General features: G+C 44.3%; 1 pseudogene; it reads left to right on the top strand.

The window, feature by feature from the left end:
- The first annotated feature begins 346 nt into the window (after positions 1–346).
- On the top strand, positions 347–7,342 carry LOC149427063 (putative serine/threonine-protein kinase DDB_G0277449; annotated as a pseudogene).
- The last annotated feature ends 7,309 nt before the right edge of the window (positions 7,343–14,651 follow it).

Genomic DNA, 14,651 nt, shown 5'->3' with positions numbered 1-14,651 from the left:
TGACACCTGCCTACATCATTGGAAAGGACCCCAAAAGCAGGCTTCTTTAAGCTTTACCTGTGTATTAGGTGCAACACAGATTTCTCTTTGTGTTGGATTTCATATATCCAGGACAGAATACTGAGCTCTGTGATTGTCACTCTGCTAAAAAAAAATTGGAGCCTCGCTGTGGAAAACGGCAGTTGGCAGAAAAATCATTTGAATTTTGTTTCCGGTTGGTATCCTAGCAACCACGGAAACTCAGTCCACAGGCAGCGCAGCCACAGACAGTCAGTGTGCTTCTGCTAGCGATAGTGAACACACTCCTTTTTTTGTGCTCTGTGAGATCTCATTATAACGTGTTATAATGAAGTGGACCAGGCCAAAACTACGTTTCCGATATCATCCATATAAGAACAGACAGGAGGTCACCTGGAATACCATCATAGGGAGACCTTTTGTAGATGATTTGGATAAGCCCACTTTATCACATAGTGGGTTGAAGGTGGAGACACCTCAGCAATTCCCCAAAAATCGGGAAAGCAAACATGGGAACTCTGATGGGAGGAAGAATTCTGGAGAGGGAAAGAGTTCCAAAGAGGAGAGTGCCATGAACAGAGGAAAGAAGCGCAGATCCAACCAATCTGCTGAGGAAGAAAGACCAGCAAAACAGGGACGATGTGGTCATGCACCGAGTTGGGCCAAAACACCATGTGCTGTCATATTGCCCAAGAGGAATAACAAGAGGCCAGCTTCAGATCCAATTTTCTCTGCACCTCCAAATAAGAAAAGGAAGATCGCTGCTGATGAGACAAGCAAGAATGATCAACAGCTCGTCGAGGTAGTCAGCGATAGATTTCACCAGGTTGTCAGCGATATAGTCGGCGAGGTAGTCAGCGAGAGAGTCGCTGAAGTTGTCAGCAAGTCAGCCAACGAGGCCGTCGTTGGGGTTGTCAGCGAGCTAGTCGATGAGGCTGTTAGCAAGCCCGTCGATGAGGCTGTCAGACAACCAGTCAACCGGGCAGCCGGTGAGAATGACAACAAGGTAGTCAGGGATGTGCCTGGCACCAAATTAGAAATGCATCCGCCAGCCGACTTTAATCTTGACAGCTTTATCTTTCATAAAATACTTGGTCAAGGTAGTTACGGAAAGGTAAGTAATCAAAGATTTATGAACAGAGGGTTTAATGCACTGCGAGTTAGTGGTTATTATTATTGCCAGTCGGCAAATAGTAGGTCGTAGGTGGAGGTCACACCACTCTATTCCTTACCACTTCCCATTTACACTACACACACTGAGCTGTGCTGCTCAATGCCAAGCTGAAATCCATGCTTTCCCCATAGGACCAGTTTACACCAGTGTGATACATTAGTTGGCGCTCGGTTACACTGGAATAGAATGCATGTAAATGCAATGTGCTTTAAGAAAGCTACAATACTGGTATTTTACACCACTCATGAAAAAATAGCATGCCAACGCACATCATCTCCAGTGCGTTTACTGTGTTACATGGATGCAACGCGAGCAGAGTGAATCCAGGCTTACACACTAAGTCATGTTTAGTGGTGTACTGTCTGTCGGGGGTGTAATACACAAAAAGATGCAAGACAGAATTACAAATACTTTGGTATATAAGGAAATAAGCTGACGTACATTTAAACTGTATATAGCAGATTGCATAACGTTTGGCTGCACAGCTTCATAGCCTTTAGCCCCAATTTATGAATGCTGAATACAGACTTCAGAGTGAGCGCTGGCTGTGATTTGCTAAAAGCCTACTGCGGCTTGCTAAAAGCCTATTGAAAGCTATCCCCAATCCCTAACAGTCTAGAAGTTACTGACTAACAGTCAAAACCACTGAAAACTTGCACAAAATCCTGCTGACTCCCCGTTCTATAAACTATTTTCAAACTAAGACTAACAATCGTAGCCAGGCTGGGGGGGTTGCTGCTGGACCCAGAGGTAACCTTTTCAGAACCCGGAGCTGAATTGCTTCTAATCATTTGTGTCCTGTGTTTTTTAGGTCGCCCTGGCATCCCATCCTGCCACCAACAAGAAACTGGCAGTCAAGGTGGTACAGAAGAGGAAATTACTGCAAGAAGAACCGAAAAGTGTCCTCGTAGAGAGACAGATACTGGAAAAAGTTGGACGGAGTTCCTTTTGTACACACGCCTATGGAACCTTCCAAACAGAAGTAAGTTTCACATTCCTATCAATCACTCACTCATCAAATCACATCCATGTTATCCATTTGGACTCCAAGTCCAGCACAGACCTAGAAATAAATCCCAAAACCAGAAAAAAAGGAGGGATGGTCCAGCTTCAAAGAGGCTAAGACATGAGAGAGTTATGGTGGCTGCCAATGCAGAATTTGGGGAATTCTGGTTCTCCCCAGCCGTCCTGCTCTTACTTTGGCTTTGCTGTCGGAGTCACTGACTTGGATCAGGTATAGTCCTTGAACTCCTCTCATGATAGAGTCACTTCAATAGAACCTGTCACAACATGTTTGCATGTTAATGGCTTCTATATATTGCTTACCCACAGAGGAATGACGTTCACCATACATTGAAAGTTCCTGCCAAGCATCGCGTTAACTTAGTCTTAAAGTGGATGGAAAGCCAACACTGAACATTTCTTGTTTGTTCACACTTGGTCTATTAAATAGATCAAGCAGAGCGTGTTGTTATATCTGTTTAATAAGTGCAGAAAAACACTTGTGATCCTGTCAGAATTCCAGCGCTGTCCTGAGTCATCCTAAGCAGTCTTATCAGCCCCGCTCACTTCTCCTCTGTGAACTACAACACAGCTCCCCGTATGTTATAGAGATGAGGATGGGGAGAGGTGTTCTTAAGGATGGGGAGAGGCATACTTATTGTCCTAGGATGACAATACGGCACCTCCATAGACATAGAGAATAGTAAGTGAGCGTAGTCACCCTAGGACAAGAAGTAGATTAGTGGTAGGATTACAAGGGGAAAATAAAGGAAGACATGCTGAAAAGAAGAACACTAGTACAGCCTCCATAGCTGAGCACTGGTGTAAGCTGAAATAGATGACATTTTTATTCTTGAGTTTGAAGATGCGTTAAACTCCTGAACCGTCTACCATGTCCAGACATCCCTATATTTCTGCATTTCCAGCAAAACACAAACTTCACATCCACTTGACCTTTTGGAACCGACTTATTTTTCTCTTTCTTTTACAGGAAAATCTCTTCTTTGTTATGGAATACATGAGAGGAGGAGAACTACGCGACCTGATCAAGTCTTCTGCTCCATTACCAACTAACACCATAAGGTAAGACTTACAAAGATTCCGTCTAAGGCTGCATTCATACCCGCACCATTCAACCTTTTTATTTTGGGCTTTTTTTGCACATTAGTCGTGCAACAGCATAGGGCAGCCTATTCACTTACGTGAGCTGCCTTATGCGTGACAAATGCACCAAAGTAGCTCATGTACTTTTCTTTGTCCGCGAGCCTCACACTTTTGCAATGTACATTTTGGTGCGTTTGGCCACACAACTGCTACCCGCATTTGAAGTGCCATTAAGAATTAATGGCACCACAAGTGTGATTTGCATCTTAGCACATTTTTCATGCATTTCCCAGAACACCAAGGTGTTAATATGGCCTAAGAGAAGGGTGAGGGTTAACAGTCATGATGAAGGATTTGCATATAGTAATTACACAATGAATCTTAAAGGAGAAGTACAGACAAAGCTCCTTGACCCGTTTTCAGATGACAGCGGGCTGAAGCCTGCTGTCGGCTGATGTCACTCAGCCGGTCCAGGCTGGGGAAAGATCCCGACTTTAAAATAAGGATCTGCCCCAAAATCTGGAGCGGCACCCAGCTCAACGATCCGTTGAGAGCCTGAGCCAGTTGCTCCCTCCACTCCACAATCCAGTGCTCCATTAAGTTGGCGGGGTGGGGAAGAGCAGAAACGCTGACTGACAGTCACCGCTCTCTGTTCGGAGTGAGCGATGACTGAGTGAGAACTCCGCAATCAGCTGTCAAGTGATTGTTGAGTGCTCGCCCTTAAAACCGGCCACAGACAGATGCTGCATCGGACTGATGCTGCATGCACCTAGATAAGTATGATTTAACAAAAAAATGAATTCCTATATTGCTCTCTTCATTTAAACTAAAAGATCACCCACCCCGACCCACCTCAGTAAGCCTTTATCAGGAAAGAACCTTCACTGCCCCCCATACACATACTCATCTTCCGTTTACCCCCTAGCCTAGCCTTTTTCAGCCGTCAGCAAAGTACTCTGTAATGCAGTTTGTAGACATCAATCTCACATAATCACACACTCCTTCAATCAGATGCAACTAATCCCTACAAGATTCTAAAGCATGCTAACTGTATAGCATAGGGAGCTATTTGTCCAAGCTGATTAATGATCAGTTGCTACTCCTAGTGACTGGTCACCAGCAAATTTAGTAGCACCATTGATCTGCTAACACTCTCCTGCATAGCACGAGCCTAATGTGATATCTGCCAAACACCGGTTATATCCTCTAGTTTATCTTGGCGTGCAAGGCTGTATCTTCAATCCCACACAAGCAATGTTCCAACCCCACAGGTCTTAGCCAATGGTTGTCAGCTACCACAGATCAGGTGACTATGATCCAATCCCTGGTTAAGAACCAAAGTAACCCAAGAAAAGAACGGGGCCTGTCATTATCACAGTAATACATTGCTGCTTATGACATGCAAGGCTTGGAAGAAATCACCTCTTAATCATTTGTTTACTTATGCTGTGAGACGTGCAATAATCGTAGACCTTTTCTCCTTTTTTACAGATTTATTGCTGCAGAACTTCTCTGCGCGCTACAATATCTGCACCGCCAAGGAATAATGCACAGGTAAGTGTCTCCACCATGATCTTCCATATCTTCTAATCTTCAGTAAAGTACAACACCACCCAATACTGCTACTTTAGTTGTGGATGGGTGTACAAGGGTTGAATTGCCCATGGCCAGTTCTGTCCCCTGCTGCTGAAGCTTTTGTGACTCTAAGGGCTCGTTCACACTCGACTCTTTTTACCAACGCTTGCCAAACGCCCCTATAGCGTTTGGCAAGCATTGGTCCGGCGTTTGCGGAGCATCTTTTAACGCTCCGCAAACGCCGCATGCGCGGTTTAGCGGAGGTTGCTAAGCTTTGCCGAGCGTTACAAACGCCTATAATGAAGTTTGAATGGTGTTACCGCTCCGCAAACGCCCCGCAACCGTGTCGCCACCGCACCGCAAACGCCGGCCGGGCGTTTGCGGAGCGGCACCGTAGACTAGAATAGGAGGCTTCAACGCCTCCTGACTCGACCAGGGGCGTCCGTTTTGCCGCGACGCTAACGCTCCCGTTAGAACAGCACCATGTGCTGCAATGTGCAGAATTGTCCGAGGCCTCTCTGCCGCCTGCACACAACGCTAGTGTGAACGTAGCCTAAGTAAGGGCGTCTCACTTCACCATATTACATACATTTGCAATTGTAGATGTCCTGTTCTAACACTGTGCCATGTCCCATTCAGCAGCTGAGCAAAACCAGCCACAGGTGCAAAATTTGCTCTGGGTCCCATCAATCCCCGTAAACCAGCAGAAGAAACAATATTGAGGTGCACTCCGTCAATCTGAAATGAGTCTATGGCTTTATTAAAGACACGTGGATAGAAACACTCCCCAGGCTGCCTAATTCTAACACTTATCACCCTCTAGTGGGACGTAATCATGCCCCCACTAGAAGGGCAAAAGGTGACGCAGGAAGAAAGCCTGCGGAGTGTTTCTGCTCCCTTCTTTTCAATAAAGACGTGGAAGCATTGCAGAATGACCAACTGTGATTTGATATGGTTTCTTACACTGCAGTAAGCTGACAGCCAAGGTCATGAGGTTCTTCTTACCATTCGTAAAGCAGTGCAGAAAGTTAGAAGGGGATCTAACCCGCTGGCACCCCTTGAAAGCTGAACTATTAGTATTGGTTGAATTACGGTTTTAAACATTTGATCTGTAAATCTAACTCTCTCCTTTTTTTTTTTTTTTTTACAGAGACTTGAAACCCGAGAATATACTGCTCGACAGCTCCGGCCATGTCAAAATTGCAGACTTTGGCCTTTCAGAAGCCGACGTGTTTGGATCCGACAAAGTATTTACTTGTGCCGGTACTCCAATCTATATGGCCCCAGAAGTAAGTATAACACCACCCTTGTTTTTCCCCTCTACTGCTCCCATCTTTATCTTATAATATCTATGAACCTAACAAGAATTTTGGAGATGAAAGAAGCAGAGCCACAATGATGGTGACTCAAAAAACCTAAAAAACAACAGGAGGCCCACTGTGACCTGTCATTCCCACCAACCATTGTTAACTATTATTACTGCTCTGTGCAGCTCATCGTGTGCTTTATGTTATAGTTAATCTTACTCTCTGTTTTATCAGGTTCTACAAGGAAAACCCTGTGATGCTATGTCTGACTATTGGTCACTGGGTGTCATCTTATTCGAAATGGCCACAGGAGCACATCCAGGTGAAGCCAGATTCAGGAGACACTTCTATCCGAGGGACATGGATCCTGAACTTCAAGATGTCATTGAAAGAGTAAGTATACTCTACAATTAGAATTATGCAAAAGCTATAGATCCTTAGTGTAGTGTTCTTTATGAGAGAAGCTTGCAAAACGTTCTCTAGTATCCAGTACATCACCAGGTGTAAGAAAGCACACAGGGGGCATCCGACTTCTGGAAGTGTTATATACACACGGTATAGCAAGATATTCACCACACAGGGAGTCAGAATAATAGAGGAACTATCCATGAGCTTTTGGATGAACTCATTCACTGGTTCAGAAATGTTCACTTTGATCCTTCCAACAGACATATATATATCTTCACTGAAAACTACACCAAGGAATTAAAATATGACATTCTGAGGTGTTTTTTTTCTATTTTTAAGAAATAGCCGACACTAAACTGGCTGATTGATCAGTTTCTGTTAGTGACAATCTACCGTATGCTAAATTTCATTTCTTTTTCTTTATAGCTTCTTGAAATAAATCCGAGCGATCGCCGGCAGGCAGTGAAACAACTGCGAAAACATCCCTTCTTCAGTACCATTTACTGGAAGAAGCTGGAGAAAGGAAAGGCCACCTCACCATTGAAGATGCCAGAAGAAAGTCTGCGCTCACAAATCGACACAAATCAGCAAATTGATGTGAAGGAACTGATTCCCTACACAGGAAATACAGAAAATAAAATTGCAGAAGAGCAACAGAGATTGTTCGATGGCTTCAGCTTCAAAAGCACAAAATGGAGAAGGATGGTGGAGAGGAAATGAAAGAATGAGGGCTCATTCGCACCATCTGCATTGAGCCACGTTCTTTTGGACAGATCACCACAAGGTTAGACCATACTTCTCTTGTGGGTCACAGGAATGACCTAACTTTTGCTTTCCTGGGGCAAAGAGTCAGCTTATAGCAGGCTATTACAGTGTATAGCAGGCAGATCACCACCTTTGTGCATCATTCATCATGATTGACATGGATCGACAGTGCTGGACAACATGAATGAAACTGAATTCACATCAAGATAAAAAAACTGCCGGAAGATCAGAGGACAGTTGGTTTACCACGGATCAACACCTTTATGCGTCATTCATCGTGAGTGGATCAACATTCCTAGATGATAGGAATGACGTTGGATTTATACAATGGAACATAACCTCATCCATTCTGGGTGAGAGGATTAGAAGGAGCAGTGGTTTGCCATGTCGGCAGATCACCGCCTATGTGCGTCATTCATCGTGATTTATATGGATCAACATTGCCGGAAGACATGAATGACGTTGGATTTATACAATGGAACACAACCTCATCCTTTTTGGGTGAGAGGATTAGAAGGAGCAGTGGTTTGCCATGTCGGCAGATCACCGCCTATGTGCATCAATCATCGTGACTGATATGGATCAACATTGCTGGACAACATGAATGACGTTGGATTTATACAATGGAACATAACCTCATCCTTTTTGGGTGAGAGGATTAGAAGGAGCAGTGGTTTGCCGTGTCGGCAGATCACCGCCTATGTGCGTCATTCATCGTGATTGATATGGATGAACATTGCCGGACGACATGAATTACATTGGATTTAAACAATGGAACACAACCTCATCCTTTTTGGGTGAGAGGATTAGAAGGAGCAGTGGTTTGCCATGTCGGCAGATCACCACCTATGTGCATCATTCATCGTGATTGATATGGATCAACATTGCTAGACGACATGAATGACGTTGATTATTACAATGGAACATAACCTCATCCTTTTTGGGTGAGAGGATTAGAAAGAGCACTGGTTTGCCATGTCGGCAGATCACCGCCTATGTGCATCATTCATCGTGATTGATATGGATCAACATTGCTAGACAACATGAATGACGTTGGGTTTATACAATGGAACATAACCTCATCCGTTTTGGGTGAGATTAGAAGGAGCAGTGGTTTGTCATGTCGGCAGATCACCGCCTATGTGCATCATTCATCGTGACTGATATAGATCAACATTGCTAGACGACATGAATGATGTTGGATTTATACAATGGAACATAACCTCATCCTTTTTGGGTGAGATTAGAAGGAGCAGTGGTTTGCCATGTCGGCAGATCACCGCCTATGTGCGTCATTGATCGTGACTGATATGGATCAACATTGCTGGACAACATGAATGACGTTGATTATTACAATGGAACATAACCTCATCCTTTTTGGGTGAGAGGATTAGAAGGAGCAGTGGTTTGCCATGTCGGCAGATCACCGCCTATGTGCGTCATTCATCGTGATTGATATGGATCAACATTGCTAGACGACATGAATGACGTTGGATTTATACAATGGAACATAACCTCATCCTTTTTGGGTGAGAGGATTAGAAAGAGCAGTGGTTTGCCATGTCGGCAGATCACCGCCTATGTGCGTCATTCATCGTGATTGATATGGATCAACATTGCTAGACGACATGAATGACGTTGGATTTATACAATGGAACATAACCTCATCCGTTTTGGGTGAGATTAGAAGGAGCAGTGGTTTGCCATTCCGGCAGATCACCGCCTATGTGCGTCATTCATCGTGACTGATATGAATCAAAATTGCCGGACGACATGAATGACATTGTATTAATACAATGGAACATAACCTCATCCTTTTTGGGTGAGAGGATTAAAAGGAGCAGTGGTTTGCCATGTCGGCAGATCACCACCTATGTGAATCATTCATCGTGATTGACATGGATCAAAGAAAAAAGATTAACAGTAAGAATATTGTTCTTACTTGGGTGATAAGTGAGAAGACTATCAAGTTTTTAGATTTGGAGATTATGCAGGAACAGGATCCTCTACTAACAAAAACATTCTTCAAGACGGTAGATCGCAATGGTTATATACCCCTGAACAATTGTCATCACACCTCCTGGCTTATGAATGTCCCTAAAGGACAATTTGTCAGACTAAGGAGAAATTGTACTAGAAAGGAGGATTATCGGGATCAAGCAAAGATGACTTATACAATGGAACATAACCCCATCCCTTTTCAACGAGAGGATTGGAAGGAGCAGTGGTTTGCCATGTAGGCAGATCACCACTTATGTAATATTCATCGGGAATGACATGACACATTGCTGGACGACATGAATGACGGGCTATATACTGTAGATCAGTGGTGGGCAACCTTTTTTTTCAACTGAGCCAAATCTCGCCAAAACCACGATTGAAATTTATTTTGAGAGCCACATTTTTAAAACTGAAAATACATCTCCCATATAGTAATTCATCCCCCATAGTAATTCATCCCCCATATAGTAATTCATCCCCCATATAGTAATTAATCCCCCATATAGTAATTCATCCCCCATAGTAATTCATCCCCCATATAGTAATTCATCCCCCATATAGTAATTCATCCTCCATATAGTAATTCATCCCCCATATAGTAATTCATCCCCCCCATAGTAATTCATCCCCCATATAGTAATTCATCCCCCATATAGTAATTCATCCCCCATATAGTAATTCATCCTCCATATAGTAATTCATCCCCCATATAGTAATTCATCCCCCCCATAGTAATTCATCCCCCATATAGTAATTCATCCCCCATATAGTAATTCATCCCCCATATAGTAATTAATCCCCCATATAGTAAGTCCCCCATAGTAATTCATTCCCCATATAGTAATTCATCCCCCATATAGTAAGTCCCCCATATAGTAATTCATTCCCCATATAGTAAGTCCCCCATATAGTAAGTCCCCCATATAGTAATTCATTCCCCATATAGTAAGTCCCCCATATAGTAATTCATTCCCCATATAGTAAGTCCCCCATATAGTAATTCATCCCCCATATAGTAAGTCCCCCATATAGTAATTCATTCCCCATATAGTAATTCATTCCCCATATAGTAAGTCCCCCATATAGTAATTCATCCCCCATATAGTAAGTCCCCCATATAGTAAGTCCCCCATATAGTAATTCATTCCCCATATAGTAAGTCCCCCATATAGTAAGTCCCCCATATAGTAATTCATTCCCCATATAGTAAGTCCTCCATATAGTAATTCATTCCCCATATAGTAAGTCCTCCATATAGTAATTCATTCCCCATATAGTAAGTCCCCCATATAGTAATTCATCCCCCATATAGTAAGTCCCCCATATAGTAATTCATTCCCCATATAGTAAGTCCTCCATATAGTAATTCATTCCCCATATAGTAAGTCCTCCATATAGTAATTCATTCCCCATATAGTAAGTCCTCCATATAGTAATTCATTCCCCATATAGTAAGTTCCCCATATAGTAATTCATTCCCCATATAGCAAGTCCTCCATATAGTAATTCATTCCCCATATAGTAAGTCCTCCATATAGTAATTCATTCCCCATATAGTAAGTCCCCCCTGTGTCAATTCACTTACCTTTGCTCCGCGCGTTCCTCTCGTATTCCCGCGCCGTTCTGGTCTTCAGGGAGGACTGTGAGAGGAGAAGAGTTTGTCACGCTGCCCCGCCTACATCCTGGCTGCCCCGCCTACATCCTGACAGCTGCAGAGTCCTGACGCCCGAGAGGAGGGAGGGGGGCGGCCATCCGAGAGGAGGGGAGGGGAGAGGGGGAGAGGGGGAGAGGAGGGAGGGGAGCGGGCGCCCGGCACACAGGAGAGCCGCATTTAAGTTTGTAAAGAGCCGCATGTGGCTCGCGAGCCGCGGCTTGCCGACCACTGCTGTAGATGCATGAGTCCAGTGCTATCTTCAACTGAGCTGATCCTTTGCTAGTCTTCAGATCCCCAGTGCTGCCCTTTTTTTTTTTTTTTAATATTATTTTTATTGGGGTTTCAAACAACAATACAGTAGATGCAACAGTGTACTCAGAGTCAGAGAAGTGGTCTAAACTTACAAAAGAATAGGTAAAAAAAAAGATGTAATCAAGCTCAATGAGCATATTACAGGTTTCAAAGTAATAAACAAGATGATAACTAAGGGGGGGAGGCTAGAACCAGTGGGGCTTTCCAAGCCATATCCGCTAAAGCCAGAAGAATGACAGAGGTCCCCAGGGTGGTCGCTGCCTCTGTGGGATCCTTGTCAGACACAGGAGTAGCAAGAAGTGGCCTAGAATAATGAAGAGATGGAGACATGTGCAACCCACGCCTAATAAGGCATCTTTACTATAACCATACCAAACCATAATTAGTAGTCAAGGGAAAGGGGGAAAAGAAAGGGGGGGGGGTTTAAGTATAGGCCCAAACGGAAGAACTGGAGATTCCTCCCCTGCATGGGGACGCTCAAACAAAGGAGAGCTCCCCACGGAGGAAGGGATCCCGGCACAGAAAGCACAAAACAGGAAGAACGCATGTTGTTACCTATTTGCAGAGCCATTATGCAATCCTGTAATAAAGAATTGGTTATATGGAGACCCATCATGTGACTGACACCCATTAAAAACATCCTTGAGATATACAATACAGTAAAATCAAAAGAGTTATGAGGAATGTGGATAGGGATAACCATATGGCCTATTGGAGGTACGTGCTCTGCTCCAGAGGGGGAAGAGACCTTGATATTAAGAGGCCCCATTTTTTCTGGAACCGCAACGTCAAGGCTTTTAGTGACAAGTCTAAGTCAAGTTTTTCTCTACGAAGAAGATGTAATAGATCTTGCTTGACCTCAGGAACTGAAGGCGGAGCGGAGGATAGCCATTTTCTGAGAATGATCCGTCGCGCAATCATGAAGCAGGTGGCTAGCCAAGCCTTATTGCGTTGTATAGCTAGTAATTGAGGTCTGGACTGCTCCAGGCGTGTAGAGGGGAAATTGCCAAATATGAGCAGAAAGGGACCTTGTGTCGGGCAATAACCCGTGACAGAAGCAGCGAATGTCTCCAGTTGTTTCTAAAATTCCAAGATGAATGGACAATACCACAACTTGTCTAGCAATGTGGGTCGTGGAGATTTGTACAGGGGGCAGCTATTTTGAATCTGGAGAGGTGGAGATGGTAGAGGAGGAATACAGGGACTTAGACAGGCATAGATTCAGTGGTTTATAAATGTTCGAGATCTTAAATGTTTTCCGCTTCAGCAATATATCCACCATAGACGTTTGGAATCTTCTTGGTCTATTCCGGCATGTGCTTGAGATATGATCTATGCCTTGCTGAACCATTAAGAAGTGATGGGGCGGGAGTTGGTAGCACTCACTAATACGAGAGAAGGGGAGGGCAGAGCCTGAGATAGTGTCAAATAACTGCGCAAAAAGCTTCAAACCTTGTTGAGCCCAAGTAGCATAGGCGGCATGAAATTGAGGCAAGGGGAAGGATGGGTTACCATGGATCGGTAGATAACAGGAAGTCCAAGGGGACAAACCCAGCCTGAGTCTCACTTCCTTCCAGGCTACGGCTGCTCAGCCCATACAGTGCATTGGCAGGATGGCGAGCTGCTTGCACAGTCAGCGATTGCCCGCACTGTATGTGATGGGGTTGGCGCGATGATGTCATTGCGCCGGGTACTCGTATGTGGGCGTTTCTGCATGTGGGCAGACCCGCCTGGAGACGGATAGAGGAGCGGTGTTTCGGTTCCTAAGACCATCGGAAATATGTGTTTTCCAATGGTCTTAGGCGAACCGTGTGAAAGGTTTGTTCGACCCCCAAAGGGGTCGCGATTCACAGGTTGAGAACCGCTGCTCTAAAATTAAAAAGAAAACTATACAAACTGTACATACACGTTAGAGTTCAGTCACTCAGCTTTTTGTAGGCATTTTATGCACCTAGTGTACATTTCTGGGTGCTTTCCTGCTCCAGGTGCTACATGCAGCCTGCCATACAAGTAAATGGCTGTACGTGGCCGCACTCATTGAAACGCCAATGCCTCCTCGTGTTGGGAAAATACGTTGGACATGCATGTGTGGATAAGAGCTGATGTAAAGAAGTATCAGCGTTTACAAATATATTCCCTTGTATGGCAGGTTATATGCAGCACCTGCAGCTCCCTCTGCACACAAAAGTGTCCAGAAATCTATTGACAAATACATGAAACAAATGAATGAAAGAAGTGCAGCTCTCCAAAATCCACAATATCCCGCCTCCAAGCAAACTTGTTAATACAGAACTAATAAAACTGACGCCCCTAAATTTGCTGAAATAGCTCAGTTGGAAGAGCGTTAGACTGAATGTCTAAAGGTCCCTGGTTCAATCCCAGGTTTCAGCAGCTGTTGGGGTGTTCCCAGGAGTTTGAGGAAGTAGAATCGATCTGGATCAGCCAAATAGAGAACGCTATATGGAGACCTGGTGAGCCATCGATTTGCCTATGAAACCACGAGCATTACTAACCCTTTATTGTAATAAACCTGGTTTTATAGAAGGCACGACGATTTATGTTGTAGACACCTTTCACACGGAGCGAAGTCCGCACTGTTTGGACGCCTGTACTCCTTCAGTTTCTGCCCGGCAGACAAGGGTGGACCCCTGTCAACTCTATGGGCAGCCGGGTGTAAACAGACTGCGCTGTCAGTTTACATCAGACTATCTCCAATCTGGTTGGGAAAAAAAGAAAAGAACGCAGTGCTATTCCGTTTTTTTTTCCTGGACCTGAAGGTAGGCAGGTTTACAAACCGACACAAGTCAGTTTACATCCTCCTGTCTATAGGGCTGCATGGACCTTCCGATCAGGTCTGCCTAAAAAACTGACAGGTGGACCTGATTGGAACACCCATGTGAAAGGGGCTCTATGGAGCTGTGCAGGGACTGCTATGGAGGAGAATTGACCATTTAGAGCCTGGTGTGGCCCCATATCTTTTTCAGCTGTGCCTGGAAGGATCCTAAAGCCAGGTTCATGCCTGTACAGGTTGCAGTTGATGCATTTTGCATGTTTTTCACGTGACATATTAACGAGTTTTTGATGCGTTTTGTGCCTTTGGCAGGTGTCTTTTGTCTTATGGGAGAAACAAAAAAAAAAAACCATCAAGAATGCAAGCACTGCGTTTTTAAAAGCGTTTCTGCTGCATTTCCATTGAAATCTATGGAACAAAAACTGCAACCTGCTGCAGGAAGAAACCTTCCTGATCCTTTCCAGACAATGCACCGGTGGAAAACGCACAGATGTGAACGTGACCCATGGGAAACCATGTTAAATGGACTGTACGACGTTT

The sequence above is a fragment of the Staurois parvus genome, unplaced genomic scaffold (genome assembly GCF_062004578.1).
Source record: "Staurois parvus isolate SC_StPar_1 unplaced genomic scaffold, SC_StPar_1.0 ptg004082l, whole genome shotgun sequence".
NCBI lineage: Eukaryota > Metazoa > Chordata > Amphibia > Anura > Ranidae > Staurois > Staurois parvus.
This window is presented reverse-complemented; position numbering and strand designations above follow the sequence as displayed.